At 44.0% G+C, this 11,232-nt stretch overlaps 1 pseudogene; it reads right to left on the bottom strand.

Annotated features, from left to right (window-relative positions):
• Positions 1 to 6,033: 6,033 nt before the first annotated feature.
• LOC136536509 (uncharacterized acetyltransferase At3g50280-like) lies at positions 6,034 to 8,463 on the bottom strand (annotated as a pseudogene).
• Between the last annotated feature and the right edge of the window lie 2,769 nt (positions 8,464 to 11,232).

The following is an 11,232-nucleotide window of genomic DNA, read 5'->3' as shown; positions in this document are numbered from 1 at the left end:
TAAAAATCGAATATAAGGACACACGCTTAGTAATGCTTCCTACAAATGCAATAAACCCACGAGCCAGATAGTCTTGCATATCTTTAGAGTCTTTTCTTTCCTCCTGTTGGGTAAGTCTTGCTGAGTACAATTGAGTACTCAGGGTTTTATTCCCCCTATTGCAGGTGACAGGTGGATGCTAGAGCTGACCCTTGTGTGTGGATACCTCCTAGTGGATTCAGCGAGGATTCCTTTACGCTGCGATCGTAGTTTTTATTTATAACTCTCACCAAATGATTTTATAAATGAAAGTTTTATAATCTATTGTTGTAGTTTATATATCAATACTTCATCATGTCATGTTAGATATTTATTTCCATTGTAATTCGGATCACTTGTTATATTCCGTTGTTCAATTAAATTGTTTATAACTCTGATAATATGTTCATATTCCGCTATTATAAATGATAAATATTGTACTCTGATGTTACATGCAAAGTGATGTAAGAAATGGTTAAGAATGATGTAAGCTTTATTCTCTTATTTGTGATCCTGATGGCAAAAATATGGATTTTCGGGTTCTCCCCCGATGGGACCGTGTAATTTGGTGTTCTCCTTCGAGTGCTTAGTGTCTAATGGAAGACGAGCACTCCTGAGAGGCATTAGATTAGACGGTTCTACCACAAATAGATAGACCAACAAAAAAATTCTCAAGTAATAGCCAAATTTCAATTTTATCAAACATCATAGAGGAAACGCATGCACACTTCTTTACGGTGCAATTTCGTCATTAAGAAATCCATTTCAACACATGCCTTAGTGAAATTTTACATCATATAAAAGCGATAGTATACCTAGCATTGTGTTCATCTCTAGCATCCAACCAACCATTCATCTATGGCACACATAAGAACTTGAGGGTGAACTGAGGAGGTGTGCATGAGTCCAATGGTAGGTACAAGCTCGGAGAGGTGGAGACTGTGATGGCTGGCGTGGGCATGTAGGCCCCGTTCGTTTGGAGGAATTCTGGAGGAATCTGGATGAATCTGAAGAAATTTATAAGAGGAAAACACTGTTTTGGATGAAAAAAGAAGCGGATCAAACCGGATTTAAGGACACGCGAACAGGGCCGTAGATGGAAGAATTCACTAGAGTGGAGGAGGAGCCTAGTCTCGTGGAGGTCAAGGAGAAGGAGGAGGTAGGCATTGAAGTATACAAAGTGGATGAAGGGGAGGAGGAGCCTCGCTTCAAGAGACATGATGGAGGATTGTTGTGTGTTCTCAAGGTGAGAGGGGGGTGGCAAGTCGCCCACAGCAGGGTAGCGTAGGTTAGCTACATCGTGGTGTGGAGGAGATCTAGCACGACGACATGGGACTAAGGTCGATAGTAGATTATAGCTAGGAGGTAGACACATGGGTGCTGAGTGGATCTCAACTTATGGGGTGTTTGGTTTCTCCTCCTAAACTTTAGTCGTTGTCCCATCGGATGTTTGGACATATATATGGAGTATTAAATATAGATTAATTACGAAACTAATTGCGCAGCTTACAACTAATTTACGAGACGAATCTTTTAAGCTTAATTAGTCTATGATTTGACAATGTAGTGCTACAATAACATATGCTAATGACAGATTAATTAGGCTTAATAAATTCGTCTCGTGAAGTACCAACGAATTCTATAATTTGTTTTTTTATTAGTATCCGAACACCCCATGCGACACCCTTACGTGATACCTCCTAAATTTTAGTCACCGGATCCAAACACCCCCTTAGGAGGTTTTTGAAATGATGATGTCGTAATAATATATGGACATTTCAAAAGTTAGAACAAAAAATACTAAAACTAGTTACTATAATAACTTGCACCAATAAGACTTGTCACTTAGGAGTGAGTAATAAGTAGCAAACTATTACTATTATTATAAGTGATGGAGCATGATTCCACTTTCCGTTACTATTAGTAACTGCTCATTAGTGATGGGTCTCATCGCGTCTTAACCTGAAGGACACATAAGAGGCTGTCATGGGGTCTGTCACTAATTAGTTAGTCATAAGGTCACAAAAATCACAACATAGTTTCTGATGATGACAAATCTAATAATATTTCCATTGCAAAGTTATTCCGTTGGTTGACAAAAGCCTTTTATAGTCATTAATATTAATATATAAATATATTTGATGATGTTGGAACGGCCTCAATAAAACAGCATGACATGATGAAGACTTTACCATCTAAAAATGTTGCAAGTCCGAACATGTCAAGAGGTTAACACTCCAAAAAAGTCAACACTGGCTAGTTACCTAAGATATCGATAAACCACTTTGGCCATGTTCGTTTCTCTTATAATCTGTATTTTTAGCTTAATTTTTCAGCCAGAACAGTATTTTTCTCCCACAACAAATCAGTCAGAACAGTGTTTTGACTTATTTCTTGAACGAGGTGAACGGGCCTTTATATCAGTATGTATAATGGGCATGCGCACTTAGCTTTTCTTGTACACATAGAATGGAAACCCGTCAAAGCAGTTGGCAGCAAATGGATCACCTGGAGGCATTCAGAGGTGCTTAGCTTAACGCAGATCTTCGAGAAGAACAGATGCGATCGAGAGCTGTCACAGCTGCAAAGCAACCGGCCGAACAGAAAGCAAATGTGGAAGCAGGAATAATGAGCTGGAAAGGTCATGTGAAACTTTGCATTTCGAATTATCAAAGTACGTGTGAACGGTTGCATCCTTGTTTTCTAAAGATCAAAGCAAAATAGGGCATGTTCGCTTCTCTTGTAATTCATATTTTTCAGCTTGTTTTTTTAGTCGAAACATTATTTTTCTCTCACAACAAATCAATCAGAACAGTGTTTTGGCTTAATTTTTTCAGCGAACGGGGTCATATTCTGCGTTTCCATTCTTCGAACACGACAGGCAGTAAAATTGTTTGGTATACACCGATAACAGGGTTTAGAGCATGTATTTATTTGCTGAAGTGCGTATATACTTGCCAATTACCAGTTTTTGTTATAACAAATCTCAAATAAACCATGCATCAGTAAACTCCTAATAAGAAGTTCTAATATATTAGTAACTAGAAGAAAGCTCCGCACGTTGCTGCGGGAATCACTGATAAAATTATACTACTTATATTTTCTAATATGAATAAATAAATATCATAATACATGTTAGTAGATGATTTTTAGCATTCTGACGTGGACAACTAAATATACGTTAGTAAATAATATGGTTTACTAATGTGAATATTTTGAATGAAGACATAATAGCATGTGCTAGTGGATGCTGATGAGGACACTTTATATGGCAAGATAGTTGCATGTGCTAGTGGGATATTCTAGTGGATGCTGACGTGGACACTTTGCATGGCAAGATAAATTGCTAGTGGGGTTTGAAAATATAAAATATATAGATATAGATATGTTCACTCATGTGTGCGCAGATCAATCCAGATAATGATCAACACAATCTAGCAAAGTTAGTTTTGCTTCCTGCGTATTGACCATGAAAATATGGATTTTGTTCTTGTATTTGTAACCTTTGTTTGTACCATCTTTTTTTAATATCCCCTATGTCCAAGAAAGAATATAATTATAGTATAGTGTCATATTTTAGGATCTTAAATTTAATCAATTATCTATCCCTAATACTAAAAAGGTAAAATTTCTGCCACGTAATTTTTCATCCTACCTATCCGCATCTATATCGAGCCTGGTTAGAGCATGGCTAATAAGCCAGCTCGCTGCCAGCTAAATGAAACTGTCAGGTCCCAGGTCACTTCCAGCCATCAGGAGTAGTCAGCTCATAGAATAGATTGGCTAAGAGGTAGATTATAATAATAAGGGTTAAGTCCAATTTACACCTTCCAACTTGCAGCAAAGTTCGGATTTCAACCTCAAACTTCAAAACCGGGCAACTTTGACCCTCCAACTCTCGAAAAAGTTCAAATTTCAACCTTCTGGGCGGTTTTGTCTGGTGAACAGTTACTTTTGATATTTTCGGGAGCGCCGAAATTTTATATTATTTTTTCGAGCATCTTAACGTCCTCAAATGAAAAAACTCAAAACTACAAAGTTGTAGATCTCATCAAGGTCTATAATTTACAAATAAAAATTATCTTCATCCGACATCGTATTGAAGGGTTTTCTATTTTTTGAAATTTGAGTCTCATCATGCGATAAAATATGGTGCTGAAATTTTATATTATTTTTTCGAGTATCTTACTGTCCTCAAATAAAAAAACTCAAAACTATAAAGTTGTAGATCTCATCGAGGTCTACAATTTACATATAAAAATTATCTTCATCCGACATCGTATTGAAGGGTTTTCTATTTTTTGAAATTTGAGTCTCATCACGCGACAAAATTGTTTCACGCGTGATGAGACTCAAATTTCAAAAAATAGAAAATCCTTCAATACGATGTCGGATGAAGATAATTTTTATATTTAAATTGTAGACCTCGATGAGATCTACAACTTTGTAGTTTTGAGTTTTTTGATTTGAGGACAGTAAGATGCTCGAAAAAATAATATAAAATTTCAGCACCATATTTTATCGCGTGATGAGACTCAAATTTCAAAAAATAGAAAACCCTTCAATACGATGTCGGATGAAGATAATTTTTATATGTAAATTGTAGACCTCGATGAGATCTACAACTTTTTAGTTTTGAGTTTTTTCATTTGAGGACGTTTAGATGCTCAAAAAAATAATATAAAATTTTGGCGCTCCCAAAAATATCAAAAGTTACTGTTCACCCGACAAAACAGCCCAAAATGTTGAAATTTGAACTTTTTCGAGAGCTGGAGGGTCAAAGTTGCCCGGTTTTGAAGTTCGAGGTTGAAATCCGAACTTTGTTATAAGTTGAAGGGTGTAAATTGGACTTAACCCTAATAATAATTCAAGTATTTAATGGCTACATGTACGGGCCCTCAACTGCATGGACGGCCCCGTGAAAAACGTTGGCTCTGCGCCCGCTGAAGGCTGGAAGCAGGCGATTACTTCCTCGATTTGTGCGTGCAGCCCGGCGTTTCACTAACCGCCCGCTCCATTCTCTCTCTTCTATTCTCACTCCTCCACCTCAGATTCTGTTGACGTGGAACTCTATTTAGCCTGCTCACTCTACCTTATTATACTTGCTCTTACCGGCAGTCAGTCCAAATCTTTTTTTTCATTTCTGTTTCTCGTCGGACTGCTTCGTCTTTTTGCCCTTTTCCTGCCATGTATAATTTTTCGTCCTGTCTATCCGTATCTGTATCGAGCCTGGTTACCTGTGGTCGCTCCGGATCTTTTTTTTATTCCGTTTCCATTTCTTGTTGGACTGCTTTGTCTTTTTTCCCCTTTTCTTGTGTTTCGTGGGTCAGGGCCTTAGGAAGGTGCCATCCCGTCTCCTGGATGGTGTCGTGTCCGTGACTTTTTCTGTCCCATTTATTTGTTTGTTTGTTTTTTATTTCCTGACCATGACGTAACTATGCTTTTTATTATAAAAAAAGATAAAAAATATACAATATTACGAGTCTTTTAAATGTTGACCCTTACTTAATAAACAAATATTTATATTACTAAGTTGTTAGTATTAATTAGGAATAGACTATTATTATAACACAAATCAATCGATGACATAACTAATCAAACCGTAAACTTAAATCTTGAACACTTTGTCATTCAGTGAATAAAAATAAGGATTACGTCCAATTTTGACCCCTAAACTATTGGGATCGTCTAATTTTGATCCCTAACTATAAAACCATCTAATGCTAGTACCCCAACTATCAAAACCGTTCACTTTTAGCACCTGGGCACGGGTGAGACTATTTTGTCCAACGTGGAGCAGTTTTGTCCATCTCAGTGACATGTGGGGCCCACGCGTCATCGACTCAACCCCTCCCTCTCCATCCTCACGGTCACTCCACCTACGCCTCCTCTCTCCGCGAGCAGCGGGGCGGGCGCTGCTCCGGGCCGCGCGGGAAAGAATAGAACAAGTGTCTATCTTTCAAAGGCAAATCGACTCCTTTTGCTGTGTATCTGACATTGATCGGCCATGGGCAGTCAATTCTTCCCCACCGCCGGCGGGCAAGGTTTGTCCGACGAGACGGCCGCCCAGAACTCGTCGTCCTGCTCCAACAACGCCATGTGCTTCGGCGTCAGCACCACCTCCGCATCGATGCTGCCGCCGCCCTCCAGCTCCCGGTACAACGACGCCTTCCCATCGAACTTGTTGGCCCTACCGCTGCGCGGCGCCAGCGGCGGCCCACAGCCAAGGTCGTAGCCGTACATTTCAAACCGCGGCGATCTGCCCATCATGACGTCGTTAGGGTCGAAGTACCTGAGCGTGTACACGACGGGCTTGGCCATCCACGCCGCCACGCGCGCCCGGATGTCGGCGTTCGTGTGCGCCACCACCGCGCGCCCCATGGCCGCCATCGCCCACCCGTGGCCACGCGCCAGCAGATCCCCCACGGTCACCACCTCTGTGGAGATGGCGTAGATTGTGTTGCCGAAGTACTCGGCTGGCAGCTACGGGCGGAGGCGCGTGCGGTTGTTGATGGCAGCGCGACATACGGTGGACTGGTCCGGCGCCTTGCGCCGCGCACAGGTGAAGCAGTGCCACACCAGGGAGCTCTGCGTCTAGAACTTAGTTACGGCGGCCACATCAGTGGCGTCACCGGCCGCCAGGAGCTCCTACCGTGCTCGATCCTTGAGCGCCTCTAAGGATTCTGCCGAGAAGTGCAGCATCCGCTCACGCAGCGGCGGCGGGGACAGCCACTTGATGAGCCCCGTGAGGTCGGGATAGGGGAGCACGACCGGTGGCGGCGGTGTCAGCCCGTCGGGCGACCAGCGCTCCAACAAGGGCAGAGGGGAGACAGAGAGGCTACCACGCGCGATGCCTGCCCAGGCGTTGAGGAAGTCCTAGAAGGCGGTGCGGAGAGCGAGTGGTTGTGGATGAAGGCGAGGAAGACGCCGTCGGTGAGGTCGGTGACCTGGACGACGAAGAGGGGTAGGTGGTGGCCGTCGTGGTTGACGGCGCCGTCGAGGGGGAAGAAAGAATGCACGAGGCGTGGGACATCGGCGATGGAGACGTCGTCGGCGATGGCATGGATGATGTCGGCTCCCTGCCCGTCGCAGTCGATGGAGACAAAGCAACCGAGGATGTTGACTCGATGATGCGTGGGCCCTACATGTCACTGAGATGGACAAAACCGCTTCACGTTGGATAAAACAGTCTCATCCGCACCCACGTGCTAAAAGTGAACGATTTTGACAGTTGGGGTACTAGCATTAGACGGTTTTGTAGTTGAGCATCAAAATTAGACGAACCAAATAGGTAAGGGACCAAAAGTGGAGTTAATCCTAAAAATAAATGTTTCTTTAAGCTATCTGCCCGTGCAAATCTCTAAGTTTTCCGCGTATAACAATGAAACTCTCGCTAAGGATGATATGTAAAAATCGAGACACGATAACGATTAACTCCTTGCTGACTTTAATAATATATAAAATTACATATCTCTATAGATCCTCAAAAGACGCTACAAAACTTCATATTTAACTGTACTAAAAATAAATAGATATCTAACATTTGACATCCTTGTTTCCATTAATGACCCCGTTTGTTTGTGATTGCTACAGTAAACACTCACACTGTCAAAAGTAGCACCTATACAGATTAAGCTATTGCGGACATTGCAGCTGTGTAGCAAGTTGAAGCGAACAAATCGAATGTTAGATAGTTTTTTTTCTCCCGTCGCAACGCACGGACATATTTGCTATATAGTAGATAAACACCATATTCGCTTGTTGGTTTTAGCCAGCCCAAACCAGCCAGCTAACAATATTTTCCTTTCACAACAAACCAGCACCAGCCAGCCCAAACCAGCCCAGAAACCAACCAGCGAACAGGCAAAAAAAGTATCAATAATTATTATATCAAATAAATATCATTAGATTAATTACGAAATATATTTTCATAATAAATTGATTTGGAGTCATAAATGTGAATATTATTTACTATAAACTTGGTCAAATGTGAATCATTTTAACTGGCACGCAACACATAGTTGCATTCTTTCTTAGATGGAGGGGGTATTTATATCAGTAGGGGTTGTCGACGAAATCTGGTTAACAGTCTACCGAGGGGTATACCCACGGTAGTAGATGAATCAGTGGAGGTGCGCGTGAGAGAACTAGATGGTGCCACAGAACGCAAAAGACAGTGATTTAGACAGATTCAGGCCATCAACTTGACATAATACCCTATATCCTATGTCTCTGTGGTTTGTATTGCGTATGATTCAATCAAAATGAGGGGTCCCTACCCGCCTTATATAGCTTAGGGGTAGGGTTACAGATCGGTTATTTTCATTCTGATTGGTTTACAAGATAGGAAGTTACAGATCGTATAATACCTATCATATCCGAGTAGATTTCATCGATCACCGATAATCTTTGCATTGCCTTGTGAAGCACGCCGTCCTGCGGCATACTTCGTATGACATTGTCATGTGAGATGGGCCCCTACCGGTGGCGCGACCCGTGCCTAGTCTTGTAGGTTGGGCCTCCCCTAGCGGCTTGGCCCATGTGGAGTCTTGTGGGTACTGGGGGTGACCCGTGCCTAGTCTTGTAGGTTGGGCCTCCCCTAGCGGCTTGGCCCATGTGGAGTCTTGTGGGTACTGGGGGTCATACCCCCACAGCTAGTCCCCGAGCACCTTGCATCTGTTGAGTATCACCATCTTGCATCCATCCGAGCTGTCCAACTTGCATCAACTCATCAGGATCAGTCTTCCGACTAGTTCAAATAGGGGCCGAGCTGTTGAAGCAAGCGTCCGAGCAGTTCGAACGAGCGTCCAACCAGTTTAACTAGGCGTCAAGCTCGGACTCACTCGAAGTCGTGGTTTGTCATAAGGATGTAAGGAGCTCAAGTAAAAAAATAAAGTCTTGGTCGGTGAAGTGTACACACTTAAGTGCCAATTGCGATGGTCCTTATGACGTGGTCATCAGGGGAGAGCATAGGTGGAGATTTGACGAAGTCAACACACTGTGAATAAGAAAAAGTACATGCACCACAAGGTGCATTGTACATAATGTAGTCCTCGATCCTATTGAAAGATAATAAAGGAATCTTATAGCAGGGTCAAAGAAAAATATGCAGTCCCTATCATTGCCGAAAGATCGTGCAATCGGGGAACCAGTACATTCACCACAAGGTGAAGTGTACACACTTAGTCCCTGAACCTACTGGAAGATGATAAAGGAATCTTGTAGTGGGGTCAAAGAGAAATATGTAGGTGTAGATGCATAACGAATTCTAACGATCCAGCGTTGAGTCTAGAGATTCGTATCATCGTTCCACATGCCATGTGATTTAATGCCATGGCCCACCTTGTGCCTTTGGTGTCCCATCAGCGTGTGGCGGTTTCGGGAGGGAATGCAGCGGGTCTGGTGTGGTTTCCCCGAAATCCCTAGAAGGAAAAGGGTCGAGGGTTGAACCGTTATAAAGTGCCACAGGCTCGGTGCACATTCTCCACCCTGCTCCCGCCTCTTCGTCTTCTTTCTCGTGCCCATACCACATCACCTGGCAACTGATCCACCATCTTAGCAACAACAAGCTCATAATCTCCCACCATTTTTTAGATCTATGAGATGGCACCCAAGAGAAGCCGTAGCAGAGCGAGCAGGGCGTCGCGCGAGCTCAATCGCGTTGAGGAATGGGTGAGCTCCGTCAGCAACGAGGCAGCTCTCAACCAGTTGGTGGTGGACAGCGTGCTGTCGGATAGGGTGATGGTGGGATGGCATCCTACTTGTGGTGAGAGCTTTCCAACTCCCCGCGGTGATGAATTGGTCGTGTTTGAAGATTATTTCTATCGTGGATTTGGCGTTCCGATCCATCTGTTCCTCCATGGATTGATTGAGTATTATGCCATTAGTCTTTGTAATATGGGCCCAAACTCCATTTCTGCGAAGCCTATCTTGGCGTTCTCCCACATTTTGATCTCATCCGCCACTTTTTTGTTTGAAATCTCGTGGGCGACATTGATTAGATTCCCGTGAGCAATGCCAGGTGGGCAGAGAGACCTAGTGCCAGTGGAATGGAGCTAGTGAGGGAGCTCCTGGCATTGATTGACCGAAGGAGAATAGATGGGGTCATAGTGGCGACGCACTTCACTTTTTGGTGATGCCAGCCTAGCAAGGAAAGGGCACACCCCGCATATGAATTCTGGGGGACACTGACGGTACCCGAGAGGTGCCTGAGCCGATTGCCTAAGAGAAAGTCAAGAGGTAGATTGGGGTGTTGTTTAACCTCAAGGGGCGCCGCAAGGTTGAGGACCAGCAAAAGGACTTTAGTGTTGGGAACCTCCTGCCAGCGGTAAGAGTCTTTGTATTAGTTTGGCCTAATTCCTTTTTTGTTGCGATGTACTCACTCGTGCTCTTGAAAATTCATGGGCAGGACCGAGCAGCATACTTTTCAGCCATGCCATTGGTGGACTAGCCGAGGGGTGTTGATGCCTGGTTGAGCAGTCCCTAGTGTCGAGCCAGCTCGGGTGCTGGTGGGGATAGCTTAGATGACGACGACAATGAAATAGGGGGTGAGCAGACATCAGATGTCCATGAAAAAACTTTAGGGGAAGCGGCCTACTAGCACGGAGCCATCTTTGAAGAGAAGGAAGATACAGGATCGTCCCATCGAGAAGAGCGGTCGGTGGAAATCGGTGCTCCAACTCACCTCCAAAGATGGCAAATGGTGGTTTCAAGCTCGTCGGATGATGATGGGTTGGCAGCACCACCATCTCCAAGGGACAGGACACCACCACCGGCCGTGCCAGCCAGAGCTAGGACCCACGAGATGTGACGGACGCAGTAAGCCATGGCCATGACACCCAGTGGTGTTCAGGCGTCGTCCGCGGTGATGACTCGACCAGCACTAGCAACAATAAACTGAGCACCTACTGAAGCCCCTGAGATCATAGTTACACCCCTTGTGGTAATAGCACAGGTAGCCACCGCAGTCCCCGAGACCACGTGGACGACTCCGGTGGCGGTGATGGAGACACCGACCTATTCGGGTGGTAGGCTGATAGGTAGCAGGCGGGGGCACTGGTTCCGAGCTACGCAACGGGAGTCATAGTTGTAAGTACCTTGTTTACTTGCAATGTTGCTTCAGTATTGTAGTTTGTTTCTTTAACTTATTGTTTCTTCTTGAAGCGCGGAGTCGATGGAGGAACTGCAGCCATTGGCTGCTAGTGACAAAAGGCA

This window comes from Miscanthus floridulus, chromosome 2 (assembly GCF_019320115.1).
Source record: "Miscanthus floridulus cultivar M001 chromosome 2, ASM1932011v1, whole genome shotgun sequence".
Taxonomy (NCBI): Eukaryota; Viridiplantae; Streptophyta; class Magnoliopsida; order Poales; family Poaceae; genus Miscanthus; species Miscanthus floridulus.
This window is presented reverse-complemented; position numbering and strand designations above follow the sequence as displayed.